Consider the following 15,091-nt stretch of genomic DNA (forward strand, 5'->3'; position numbering starts at 1 on the left):
AGTGACGAGATGCCCGTCGGATGAAATTTCATCACGGGAATTCAATTAAAAGTAACATAGAGAAGGGTCGAATTCCGAGAGAAAAAACAGTTGTTTACTGATGGATAGATAAGTAAATACGTGAATAGATAGACAGATTTATCATCGGCCAGTGTTGTTTACTGACTATGTTAACACGTTCATACGTATTAGCTCATATGGTGTGTCTTAATTATCTCAAACTTTTGCGGTTAGGTTCTCAACGATAACTTCTGACGCATTTATTGAACTTTTTAGGTTATGTATTTTATCAAGGAGATATAGGGGGACAAATTTTCTGCAGACGTAAATAAAGTGTAGAGATTGAAACAAACATTATTAGTTTAAAAAAATAAAGAGGATTATGATGAAAAAGGCATACAATCTCTGTGAAGGAATAATCATATTTATGGATTAATGTATTCAAAGAGATAAATACATAACATAAACATTTATTTCAGTGAATTATACGATTCCTACGTTGCGCTCCTTATTTACAATTTTAATCGAGTTCTTTTAAATATCTCATCTGTCTGCAATAATGTGATTAGATTATGTCATAAATTGCACACGAATGAGAAAAAATCATGAATATTACATAAGTGGTCGGCTTATTATTTAAAACTCTCAAATCGTATGCAGGAAGATTGTTGTAAAACATCAAATTGCAACATGTTCAAGCGCATAAAAGTTGAATGGTAACCAAGGTATTAATTCCAGATGTAAACTCGGGCACACAGAACCATAATCGTACCGAATTTAACCTACCGCATGCACCACTACAAATGCAAGTATATGGGCATTAAAAGACATCCAACGGATGATTAACATCATCAACTTGGATCTGTAGAAACTGATGGCGTTTATGTAAACCTTTAAAATGTAAATTCAGCTGAATTATCGTCTATCTCTGCAAAAGCGTAAAGTTAAAACTTTGTAGTTAGTAATACATATGTATGTTTTTCTATATCCAAGAAAGTACGTATGAAACAAAAGGCTTAATCAAATTTATAAAATCTGGCCAATGTAAGTATACTCTGGAATCGAAGACATGGCCTGGCCTTTGATGAGCCATAAAGAACTCGTTCCAGATTTTACGAGACGCAACTGCTACAGGCTTTAATTAACCATACTTTCATATTGCATTTTTTGTAGTCATAAATAAAGGGGAGCCGGTAATTAATTTAAACGAACCAATTAAACGCAATGTAGCGGCGTAAAAAATTATTGAAAATCAAATTTAAATGGAGTTGTCGTTTATGAAGCTTGTTAAGCTGTCGCAGCGCCACCTGGACCTACAAATTTTTCACTTCGCAAGTTTCTTCTGACAATGTAATTATTGCTTGCCACTTTCACAGCTTCAGGTTAACCCATTAAGGACCAAACGCCGAAATAATTCGCAAAGGTTGCGCTAACGCGACATTATTAGGAGATGCTAATAAAGTAACCTATTATTTTGTCAATGTAAAAAGTAATATAAAGAAAAAATATTAAACTTAATTTAAACTGGGTAAAAGAGGAAACAGTGATGAAAGAAGATATTTTATTCAAATCCTTGGGACTCCTTTCACAATTACTAACCTGCGGACTTTTCATACGAAATTTGAAGGTGCAAAATTTTGCAGCACGCACATAACATGAGAAGGTATATGAAATGTTCAAGATATAGTGCTTTTTATAATACTTGTAGATAAAACAATTTTCGAAGTTCTATTTGTTTAATTATATTCTGAAAAATGTGAGTTTGGATGAAAAATAATCGCAATGTTAAAATACAGAATTCGATAATATAAATTAACTGGAAAAAATTGCAAATGAAATGTTGGTCCTTAACGGATTATCAAGGAAAAGTGAAGCGGATCTGTGAAAGGGATGGTTTCGAATTAAGAATGAAAATATCTCTCTTTTAATCTAAAGAGAGAGAAGGAAAAAGAAAGAACAACGTCCACCATCAGCAGAAAATTGGAGATGGACCAGAAAGTTTTTACGACTCCTTATTGTTTCAACGACAATTAGTAGGTTAGGGATGTAGAGGGAGCGTCTGCTTCAGGAAAAAGGCGACTATTGGAAGACGAGGGAGCCACGGTAAACTTTTTCGCCGTGTACTGCCAGAAAATTCGTTCAAAATGGTTTGAATTCTTGTCTCGGAAGACGGATGGTCGACGCGATTTCGGAATACTGATGCGTCACACCGAATATCGAAGGGGATCGGTTGTTTCTCTATTCCTAACCTCTCCCTGTCTCATTCTTATCTTTGTGTTTCGCTAGTGGGGCGAAAAAGCGAACGCAGTTCAAACGACATCGTATAACCCACGTAAGAAATATCGCAGAAGATAATAATAGCATGCCAGTTTCGTATGCGTAATACATTTTTATGGCCGTTAATGGTGTAGAGCGTAGACTGTCCGCTTAAGATATATGACACTCTAGAACATCGCTTATCTATAGATTAGGTATCGATATATATAAGTAAATAGATCGTTCGTATACGGCGTAGAATAACATGTAACGTACACCCACGAAGAAATAGATTAGTTGACGAACATTTTTTACTGTTTGGTAAATAAAAAGCTGATCGGAATGCAGCAGTTTATAAGCCTGTAATAGATAAAATAATCTTAATAACAAATTTTGATTCAAGTCTAACATAACGTTTGAGAAAATAGAGAATATTTCTATGTATACTATGTAGGATAGTAAACACGACGGAATGCACACTTATTTTTTGACTTTTTGAGAAATGGAAAAATTTTTTTTTTATTTATTTATTTAAATTTTACAATTTGTCCAGTGGGACATTTGGTAAAATATTATAGCTTAGTGGTATAATAATATAACATGTGTGTGGCTACCCCTAGCGGGGTACCATCTTCGTGTTTGTTAGGTTATGTCCTTTGTGAGATCTGTTGGGTGCTTCCTTTTTAGTCTTTTTTCTATGCTTGATGTGTTGACCGTTTTCGCTGCCAACCGATTCGGGTGCGTTGCTATTCGAATGGAAAATTAATCGAAATATAGCAGTCTGTAATAGTTTCTTATGGAGGTTAGAATAATCTCAATAAAAAAATGTTGATTTAAGTCTAATATAAAGTTTGAAAAAGTGCATAACTACAGAATATTTCTACGTATGCTATGTATAGTATGTTAGATAGTAAATTCCTTTAATGTCCATCAAGGTAACTAGTAATAATTGCATCGAGAACTCAGTTTATGTACATTCCTGCTGGTTGCAGGCATGCGTGCATTCCTCATTTACAATGTTCATTTGTCATTAACATTTATTACATACACCGTACAATGTGACTGCTGCAATTCAAGTAATTAAATAAATCTTTTATGATTAAAATACAAATTCTAAAACACAATTATACAATTTTCAAAATACATGGCACTCCAACACTAACAAAATACTTATATTACATTGACAATAAATACCAACTCTACCATTTCTATTACTGACTGCAAATTGCACCTAGCATCTTTTTCTATGTGAAACCATGAATGATAAAATTCCTACGGGTAACATACCATAGATGCTATACCTTTTCTGGATCGATCCGACATTCATGGTGTTATATCAGCGTGAAGTTAGGGGGATCATCCTTTATGCAGATTCTTCTATGACATTCGATTCTTCACGATGGAATTCGTTAAAATTCGTTGAATAGAACATCAGAGTGAACGAAAGAGAAAGTCGGTCGGATCTGTGCCAGAAAAATAAAAAATAACGAGGAAGGTTAAGAGGGTGGCCGATAAACGGCGGGAAATGAAACGTCCTCTTTTTCCCTCCGGTTTAACGTCCGCGGAAATGCGCCCTTGAAAGTTTAACTCTCCTCGTTCACCCGTTTATCACGACGACAAACACTCTCCAGCCGCCAAGATTCTTGCCAGCCATTCGATTTTTAGCGGATAAACGGTCCCTTTGGACGCTACACCCCACGACTCATATCTTTTAAGTAGAAGAAGCTTAAGACATTAATTTATTATTTTCTATTCCATTTCTATATCAATAAATAAATATAAAATAATTTTTTTCGAATATTTTGTTTTTTAGTAATAATAAATTGTTATAGCTATATATATGTAATTTTATAATTTATAGTTACATAACTTCGACTGTGAGGTTAAGGGAAATTGGAACAAATGTACTGTATCGGACCAGTGCAATATAAATTAGCAGTTAGATGGACACTGAAGCTAGGGCATAGAATGTTATTGGATTACGAGGCTAGAAGTCACGTGTCAACTACAGATCGTTTTCCCTAGATAGTAATTTCTTTCTGTAGATAATGTAGCTACAAATAATATTCCAGCATCCCAAGCTTCATTCGACGATATTAACCTCGATGCAATGATCATAGAAATTCTCATAACTATCTGAAATCGAAATTTTGTTTACAAACAAGTGAAAAATAAATAATACCTCGTTTGGAAAATATTACAAATATACAATAAACCAAATTCTACTCTTCCTGTATTCAAGTTATACAGGGTGGTTGGTAAAAAGAAGTCGAAAATATAGAATAAAAATATTTTTTAATTTTCTTTTTTAATTTTTCCATCGAGACAACGATCTACAGCGAGATCCGTTATAACGTACCGCACGCATACCGAGCGAAAATTCAAAGTCGATTTTCTCGAAAACAAAGCCTCAAACGAAAAATTTTTATTCTATATTTTCGACTTCTTTTTTCGGGTAGAATCACCCCCTTTCCGCTTGTACCACCAGTTACCAACCACCCTGTAGATCTGTCCAAAATTTCCAAATTCTCTATTCCTTCTATTATCTCTGTACTATTAAAATCAGTATTCTCCAATACTTGCTACTTCTTAAAAGTATTCTATTTCCTTTAATCCCGTCACAATTCCATTACATTTCATTGCAAACACTCTGAATATTTATTGGATTGAAATTCAAATCCAATGTAGCCAATATTCAAAAGGCAAATATAATTCTCCCTGGAATCCAATCAGGATGCTAGGAAAGACTTGGCCAGCACGTTTCCATTGCTCTGTTTACCGTCAACTTGGCAATAGCAGTTATTTTCAAAAGTATCTTCGATGGTAATCGATGCTACGGCGGGGGCAACTTCCTGGGGGTAGGATTTACGGGCAGGGGATCCATTAGAATCCAGCGACTCGCGCGCAACCAAGGAAATACGGAAGGTTGCAGGGTGGAAGCGGCGAATTGCAACCCCTCGCGGCATACGGCGCGCGTTTTCCATCGGGCCAAATAGAATTTGCGGTCACCGTCGTCGTTCCACCCTGCGGAACCTCTACAAATGCTCAGTCTATCTCTTTTCCACTTTCTATTTCGTAGAAATTTCGTCTCTTGTTCCTAGGAAGCCTCTTTCTGCGAATATTCTACCCTCCTTACGGTATTTCTTATTTCTCACAGGTGTTCTGTTTTCTTTGTGCAGGTTTTATGACCCTCTTAAATTGTTTCTTACGTAGATTTTGGTTTTTGTTCGAGTTATTAGATTTTGCCACATGTAATCACTTATCTATACGCTTTCAGATTAAAGATAATAATACTGAAGGATTTCTTCACACCGTTTTAAACAGAATATACAGGGTGGTTGGTAAATGGTAGTACGAGCGGAAAGGGGGTGATTCTACGCGAAAAAAAGAAGTCGAAAATATAGAATAAAAATTTTTCGTCTGAGGCTTTGTTTTCGAGAAAATCGACTTTGAATTTTCGCTCGGTACGCGTGCACTTTATCGCGTCTCGTTGTAACGAATCTCACTGTAGATCGTTGTCTCGATGGAAAAATTAAAAAAAGAAAATTAAAAACAATTTTTATTCTATATTTTCGACTTCTTTTTTTCGCGTAGAATCACCCCCTTTCCGCTCGTACTACCATTTACCAACCACCCTGTATATTCTGTTTAAAACGGTGTGAAGAAATCCTTCAGTATTATTATCTTTAATCTGAAAGCGTATAGATAAGTGATTACATGTGGCAAAATCTAATAACTCGAACAAAAACCAAAATCTACGTAAGAAACAATTTAAGAGGGTCATAAAACCTGCACAAAGAAAACAGAACACCTGTGAGAAATAAGAAATACCGTAAGGAGGGTAGAATATTCGCAGAAAGAGGCTTCCTAGGAACAAGAGACGAAATTTCTACGAAATAGAAAGTGGAAAAGAGATAGACTGAGCATTTGTAGAGGTTCCGCAGGGTGGAACGACGACGGTGACCGCAAATTCTATTTGGCCCGATGGAAAACGCGCGCCGTATGCCGCGAGGGGTTGCAATTCGCCGCTTCCACCCTGCAACCTTCCGTATTTCCTTGGTTGCGCGCGAGTCGCTGGATTCTAATGGATCCCCTGCCCGTAAATCCTACCCCCAGGAAGTTGCCCCCGCCGTAGCATCGATTACCATCGAAGATACTTTTGAAAATAACTGCTATTGCCAAGTTGACGGTAAACAGAGCAATGGAAACGTGCTGGCCAAGTCTTTCCTAGCATCCTGATTGGATTCCAGGGAGAATTATATTTGCCTTTTGAATATTGGCTACATTGGATTTGAATTTCAATCCAATAAATATTCAGAGTGTTTGCAATGAAATGTAATGGAATTGTGACGGGATTAAAGGAAATAGAATACTTTTAAGAAGTAGCAAGTATTGGAGAATACTGATTTTAATAGTACAGAGATAATAGAAGGAATAGAGAATTTGGAAATTTTGGACAGATCTACAGGGTGGTTGGTAACTGGTGGTACAAGCGGAAAGGGGGTGATTCTACCCGAAAAAAGAAGTCGAAAATATAGAATAAAAATTTTTCGTTTGAGGCTTTGTTTTCGAGAAAATCGACTTTGAATTTTCGCTCGGTATGCGTGCGGTACGTTATAACGGATCTCGCTGTAGATCGTTGTCTCGATGGAAAAATTAAAAAAGAAAATTAAAAAATATTTCTCGTATTATCTGTTACATATTGCATTTATTGTATATATCATATTATATTATTATTATTTATTATATACATATTATATGTACGCATTATGTGTGTTTTTTACTTTATTTTAATTATTTTGTTCTATATTTTTTATTAAAAAGAATTTATTCTATGTGTTTGATTTATTGCTTCTTGATATATCTTGTGAGTTTGATAATAAGGTGAAGTGCAGTTTGGATTGGAATTTGGAAACTTGAACTTTAAGTTGAACGTGTATATCTGGATCTAAGCTTCGTTCAGGTCAATTGAATTTGATGTAGCATGTGCAGGCTTGAACTTAAATTTAAATAGAAGATTTTGAATGTAAATTGACATTTTCGAATTTGAATTTTAAACTGGAAACTTCATTGTATATTTGAAACTAAAAAGTTACATTTGGATACGAATACATGAAAATATAAATTTTTCTTAAGTACGAGTATCATTTTCCAGGTGTTTTTCTCGATATGACGATGACCGTATACCATAAATTAACCAACATATTGCTACCATAATGAAATTCAATCTTCAAGTCTACAGCCCATATTCCAGCACCATTTTCTGGCCGAAATTCCGGCAACTTCTATTTCACTCATAGAAATTCTAAGAGCAGCATCCTGCGGAAATCTCGTCTATTTCTGCAAAATCCTGTCCACGTACCGGTGAATTCTAGGCAATGATCCTGGATTTCGTATATACTTAGATAGAAGTTCCGTGTGTACGGGTTGTGTGCAGAGATTGTCGCAGTATTCGGATGGAAGAAAGAGGAGGCAGCAGGTGGTCCTCGGTTTTACGAGCGGTCGCCAAAGGGCAGTATACCGGATGTCGTTTACATGCGAATCGCTCATCGGGGAGAAACTCTGCCGCGGATAAACTCTGGATTTGCGCGTGCCCGCAATTTATGCTAACTCACTGATTCGACGTCGTTCGTTGAACGCCGATCATGACAAACAAATGGAGGCTGGGCCGCTATCTCCTATTTCATTTCTCTCTTTCACGTTTCATTTCGTTTTTTGTCTTCTTTGTTCAAAGGAGATTGGAATTTTGTTTTATACGCTGATTGGTAAACTGTATTGGTCAAGTTTTTTTTCTGATTGAAACAATAGTCTTAATATGTTCAAAATTACATCAATTTTGATACTAAAGTGTTGTATTTTGAATATATATTATAGCTTGGTTATAAGAAGAGTTTTAATAAAATTTTATTCAAACTTAGATTCAAATAGCCAGACTCACATTTAAATATAGATATTATATTATTTCTGATTGAAATTGTAGTGGTTGATCCTTTCCCCAAATTGCTTAAGGCTATATCAAATTTTAAATATTATAGTTTGTTTCAAATTTGGAGAGAGAGTTTTAAACAAAGTATCATTCATATTTACATATTCAGGATCAGATTTAAATTTAAAGATTATATAGACATATTGTTTCTTTAAAATTCAGATAAAAAATCATATGAATTTAGAGTGACTGGGGACAACTTATAAACCTGTAAGTTCAATATATTATAATATACATATATATACCTGAATGTATATATTCAATCTGAAGTTCAAGTTTCCAAATTCTAATTTAAATTCCACCTCATGCTGTCATCCATTCCACAAGCCACGCCCACAGGACCACTTCTCATTGTCAGTCTCCCTAATAAACAAATTTCCACATCTTGGACAGCGCCTTAGTCTTTGCTCTAGACAAACGTCCTTAAATTCCCCTAGGAATCTGCAGAACATTCACTATCCATCATACAGCCACTTTCCACGCAAGAAAAATCATCAATTCCATCATCTCAATCGACAAGCGTCCCGATCTCGTTATGGACATCTACCCACTTTTTTATGGAAGATGAACTTTTTTATGGGGCTTTTGAATTTCAAAAGCTTTACATAACCAAGGAATCGCCCCGACGTCGCGACGCCTCTTCAGGAGTCAGGGGTTGATACGTTAGACGCGAGCTCATCAAGAAAACGAGTACCCATCGTGAATACTGATGTGCCACGATCGCGGGGGTAGCTTCTACCCGCCCCCATAATTCCCAGTCTGTCCACCGGTAGCTAGGTTCAGTGAAGTCGGCTGCGATTCTTCCTATTTTCCACGGAAGATGAGTTCGTTTCCCTCGTACGATCACTCGTATTGTATTCCAATATTCAAACCGCCTTTGCGATCGTTATCTGAAAATGGAAGACACGAATAACGTTGGAAAGTGGGGAGACAGGTTTTCTTCAGGGAGTTTGTATGATCCGACAGAGATTATCGGAATATAAGATAGGGAATATGAAATGGGGGTATATTTTCGTGTATGGAATTTGATTGGAATGATTGATTTTGTTCTAGATATTTTGTTGTTGGGTATTTGTAACGCAAAAATTTGGATTTGGGGTTCCCAGTATCATGTGGTAGAATTTTGTGATGTAATTGTAAAATAATAAAATTGGAATTGCGTTGAAGTTTAGTTTCGTGTAGCTTTATTTTTCAAGATTTTATTTCTTATTTATTTAGTTACCAGTTATTCTAGTTTATTAGTTATTTTATTTTATTACTACATATATTACTGTATTATTTAAATACGAGTAATATTTTAGTATTGTATTCTTTTACTATATCATATGGGTAGCAAACATAAGACACATATAATAGAATACTTACAAATAAGAGGAACCTAGACGAAAAGCTTTAATTTAATGTATATTCTTTATTCTGCTCTTTAGAGAAGTGAAAATGTTACTAGCTAAAATACTAAAAAGTTACTAACTAAAATAATATCTTTAAAGTACTATATACAATTATAACCTTCTACGACATGTAAGAATTAGATGAAAAAGATTTCACAAATATTAAATTACACAATGTAAAAATATATAAAGAATGACTACATATTTAAATGAATTGTATGGAAGTGTTCAAATGAGAGCGGCAGACGCATTCATGTAACAGGTATAAAGGCTAAAAACCGACAATATATTATGGTAGAGGAAGGTGGACCGGAAAGAGGCAGCGTGGTCGCGCGGCAGCCGCCACGTGCTTCGAGTCGAGTAGTGGCGAACAGCACCGAACATGGCCGAACGCGAGATTTCATGTCAGAACCCAGTGTCGGAATGCTTTGCTCTCAGTCGTAGGCGCGTGCCACGTACCGCCGTGTCACCAAGTGTGGGTGTTTATTCGTTTTCCTCGTTTTGACATATCTCTTCGTGCCGCTACTCGCGTGTTACTCTATTTAACAAATCGTCGACAAATATCGATATAATTTACCACCAACTGTATATTCATCGATTTATCCAATTAATTTATATAATTTAAGTTTAGCTCAAATACAAACTTTTTCCTAATCTATAAGCCGGCATGAGTTTATGACATTATCATTGGTGAAATAGTGATTAAGTGGTTAAATAATATCGAACTAGCGACTCGAAAATTTATCGAATGACGAATTTCAAAGATTGAGTGACGTGCAGTGTCACGTGAAGCGAAATGAAGAATCGCTTAAGAATGTACCGGTGGCAACAACAACGACACATCAGATAAGAGGTAAGCTGAGAAAGAACTGGTAAAGTAATGTTTCGCAAACTGGCCATGGTTTAAGACTTGTTTGGCCAGTTATTCGAAGCGGTATATTTTTAGGAACCTTTTTAGGAACTGCTTAAGAATCTTTTTATGAATTTTCTTCCAGCGCATATTGAGATATGGATAGATGAGATATTTCTTTATTTTACATACACAACACTAGGCTTTTCTACTACGAAATTTTACAAGTCAGTTTTACCAATTACCAATGACACCCTATTGCATTACAATAACAATTTCAGTCACAAATCAAAAGCAACCATACAACTAAGATTGTAAAGTTATAAAATTTTATAACGTACAATCCTCAATTTATTATTTGTCAATTACTACTTATTATTATTACGTACTAAATTATTGTTTTAGAGGAGAACTCGAAGGTACATTCTTAGAAATATGCTTTAAGAATTGGTGGAGATAGCGACGGTTGGTTAATAAAGTAAAATCCAGTTCACTTAAGGCGACATAGTTGTATAATATTACTTTTTCTGAGGAGTCATTTTTGTGTATCACTTCGAGATCTCACTCTGTTCGTCGAAAGGAATACTCCGTGATTCTCATTTGATTTATTGCGACGACGGCCGACTTCGCTGTGACAAGAAACGCGGAACGGAAATTGAAACGGAACGATGACAGAGAGAACGACAGTCTTTGAAGATGCACCAATTAGGGGGCAAGTTTTCGAGTTTGTCCGCACGAAATGCCAAGGACCGTTACTTAGTGGTGCAGCTCTTTTCAACGCATTTCGCGTTGCGATTTTTAATTAGCTCCCGGTCGACACTAGAGATTAAAGTACCGCGGCATGCATATTCACTGTTGCGGTTAAGTCGTTGGTGTTTCGTCCGTTGGAAAATACTGTGATTCGCGCGGCACGGTGTTTTGAGGTTATGAGTGGAAGAAATAATTTTTCTCATGCGGAACGAGTGAAAAGTTCAAAGTTAAAAAATTAAATTACGAAGGATTAAAGGAGAAAATTCTGTTAAGTAACCATATTTCATTTCTTTATGGTTATATTCAGCTTGCATGTGTAATTATTAATATAACTGATATGTATCTGATTTTGGGATGGTGAAAATGTTTTGTACAATGATTTGCAACTACATTCGTGAACTGTAACCAACTAGTACACTACCGAGACTGTTTGCATTTTTCTAAAAGTTGATTCTTTATTTTATTTGTCTTTGCTCATAAATTTGTAGTAGATACTACTATGTTACGTTTAATTCTTTTATATCATTTTATTTTTAGACTTATCTTTCAGCTAGAATTAACTGTTATACTCCTTAGGCTATTTACATTTTTCTTGAAATTAATCCATTGTTACTCATTTCTATTTAACCATAAATTCATAATATATATTCATAGTAATCTCTAATAACTACGTTATTCTCATAATTTCCGTAAACTTCGTTTTAAAACATATATATGTCAATATATACAATAGTTCCTGATTTTAGGTTATCTTTGCTTGTCTTAATCCTGATGAAACTACCCTGGCAGGTTCGAAAAATGTTCCAACGGTTGAACCACGTCGGTTGAAGACAAATTCCGGGCGAGCTTTACGAAAAGAGGGATCCTTATCAGGGACCTGATCACGACGAACCTCATCCAAGTTGCCGTGAGCATGCAATACGAATCTCCTTAGATCTCTTGCGCTTCAGCCTATCTCTCCCGGCGTTTACCCGAAAGGGATTACTTTCCCATTAGGATCTTGTCTTTCGAGGACAAATAGTCGAAACTCGAGCCGGTGCTACTGTCCAAGCCGCCACGGTGATTTTTCCCCGAGGTGGATCCTCTTATCAGGGACCCGGCAGAGGCCCTCTTTTTTTCTTCAATTTTTACCTCTACCAGCAGGGTTACCTAATACTTCAAAGTGCCCTTACTTCTCTGCTATTACTACTTTACAAGCCCTTTTTTATCTTCTTTTTTATTTGTTTTTATAACAAAGAATAAATTAAAAGTAGGTTAGAAATTCAATAGAGAATAAATTAAAAATTAGAAATACAATAAGGAATACTTAGGGGGCCAAAAGATGTATACACATTTCAACAAAAGAAATTCCATCATTCAATCCAATCTCTGTTAACCCTTTGCAGTCGAGGACTTTTTCGGTCGGGCGTAGCTACTACTTTGGATGATTTAGCGTATATGTGACGCGTGTCCTCCAGCTAGCGTAAAATTAATTTTGTAATATTAATTTTTATATTTTTTTTGTATGATAATTTATAAAGCATTCACTAAGGTGCATTCTTGAATATCATTGATCTTATTTTTCAACAGTTCAAAATAAAGTCCATCTTTATTTGAGTTAATTTTACTTCCGAAAACCAGTTTTTAGGGTTTCTAAGCTATAATACTCTTGCCATGACCGTCGAATCCGAACTAACGTTGGAGACGTTGTCGGAACCATAGTTTCGGAGAGATATGGGATTAAATATTTTATCTCTCTTTTAAAGTCTAACACTTTACACTTTCTAACAAAGAACATAAAGAGCTAAGAAACCAATTTACGAAATAATATTGCACTTTCAACAATTGGAGATGTCGCCTCTCGCTCGCCACTGGAGTTGTAGCACGGAACGCCGTGTTGACTGAGAGTCGCCCCTCAAATCCAAAGGGTTAAAATGTGTATGTATTTTCTTGGCTCCTTCATAAATTAAAAATTCGGAATTTGATTAAAAGTAAAATAAAATCTATGTTCAATATTGGAAATAGATCATAAATAAAGTGACAGTTCAGTGATAAATAAATGACAAAGTTAATTGGGTTATTTTCTCTTCAATTTATCCAAATAATTTTCTTCTTTTTTATCAACTTGTATTTTTCATTCAAAAAGTACCCATAACAGACGTCATTTTTCCGTTTCGTACTACATATTCGATGTCAAACTGCATCTCTCCCCTCTTTTCTTTCACACCATGTACTCCCCACTCTCTACGGCTACAACGTCGGAAATAATAGGCGTCTCATCAGTCGGAAATGAATGCTTTAGATTACCGCGATAAGCTAGTAAGCGTGAAGCGTGCCTTTAGCTGCAATGCCAACCTCTGACGGTAGGGCCCTCTGTGCGGTTGACGACTTCGTAACCTGAAGATTCGTCAATGTCAGACCCCATTAGCAGCAGCCCTTCGTCTACTGTCGACTCGCTAATTCCTTCGTACGGTAAATACGGTGTAAACGTATATATACGCGATACGTATGTCCTTACAATTATACATAAAACACTGGAAATATCGGTTTTATGGGTTTAACCTAAAATTGTAGTTCAAATTCCATAAATTCAACTATGAATATTTTTTCTCTACATAAATTATAGATATATTTATTCAGTAATATATAGTCTTGTAAGTTGAAAGCAAACCCAGAATTGAAGTTGAATTCTGATGCAAATAGTTGTAATCTATCTTTGTTATATTTCATCTATAATCTATGCTACGAACAAAATTTGCAAAATGTATTTTTCTGTAGAATATTTCAAAGCAGACGACGAATGTCTACACATGACAGCACACTGTAAGACAGAATGAAATGAAACAAAACCATAACGAAATATACAATGGCTACAAAAAGTATTTGTACATACCCTTATTTTTGAATGAAGCATTCTTTTGTCAGGTTCTATATCTCATTCCATTTTCATTCAGTTATTACATTTCTGTAATCACGTAAAAGTACATAGTACCAACTGATATGAAACTTATTATATTTGGACTTGATTAATTAATATATAAATGCTATAATAAATACAACGATCTATACATATTTTTATAGCCACTGCAGGTCATCATATAACAACAATGCCATCTATCGGCTTTCCGCCACATTTTCATGCAATTATACCCTAGCTTAACATCAAAACATCAGTAATGGACAACAAACCACCGACGAATAAGAATTTATGTAAATACGGTCCATGTTTTTGGTTAACGCGCAGAGTGGGAAATAACAGTGTGGAGGTTGGCGTCCATCGCTTGTCGCTCGCTCGCGAGATAAAGGTTAATTTAACACCGCGTCGTGCTAATGCTGCAATGTACAACGATGCTAACGTTAAACATGCATCGTAAGTCCGTTTCCACGCGAAATCGTAAAGTCAGTGGGGGAAGCACCGTCTACGTTGCATTTTCGACCGTTTTTCAACAGTGCTTACAATGTATTACGAAGATAAGAGCCTCCTCGATTAAACCTGAATTCTGAGGTATCACGCTTCGACGATTCCCGCGCTACTCGAAGATTTACGCGGTACGGAGAATATCCGGCTTGCTTATCGCGTTAAGTAAATCGTTTTGTGGTTACCTTTCGATTTACGTTTACGTTTGCGTACTGCGGAACACCGTTGATACGCTTGGCGAATCGAAAAACTGGAATTAACGTGGAATCTTAATCTTAATCATCTTAATGGAATATAGTAATTATCCCTTTTTGTAGAGTGAATTAAGTGTGAAGTGAAACTTGATATTATTTAAAGGTTATGGTAACTAAATAAATCAATAGAAAAAATATTTGATGCATATTTGACAGGTTTTGGTCTGAATATTAATCGTGCATTCTGATTGGTTGATATTTCTTTTT

The 15,091-nt window shown here is 35.6% G+C and overlaps 1 long non-coding RNA gene across 1 annotated transcript; it reads left to right on the top strand.

Moving 5' to 3' along the window:
• Window positions 1-10,492: 10,492 nt before the first annotated feature.
• LOC117151993 lies at window positions 10,493-13,261 on the top strand. The gene is made up of 2 exons (XR_004462191.1): window positions 10,493-12,140; window positions 12,230-13,261. It is a non-coding gene; the product is annotated as an uncharacterized LOC117151993 (long non-coding RNA).
• Window positions 13,262-15,091: the final 1,830 nt, after the last annotated feature.

The sequence above is a fragment of the Bombus impatiens genome, unplaced genomic scaffold, assembly GCF_000188095.3.
Source record: "Bombus impatiens unplaced genomic scaffold, BIMP_2.2 scf_0582, whole genome shotgun sequence".
Classification (NCBI taxonomy): domain Eukaryota; kingdom Metazoa; phylum Arthropoda; class Insecta; order Hymenoptera; family Apidae; genus Bombus; species Bombus impatiens.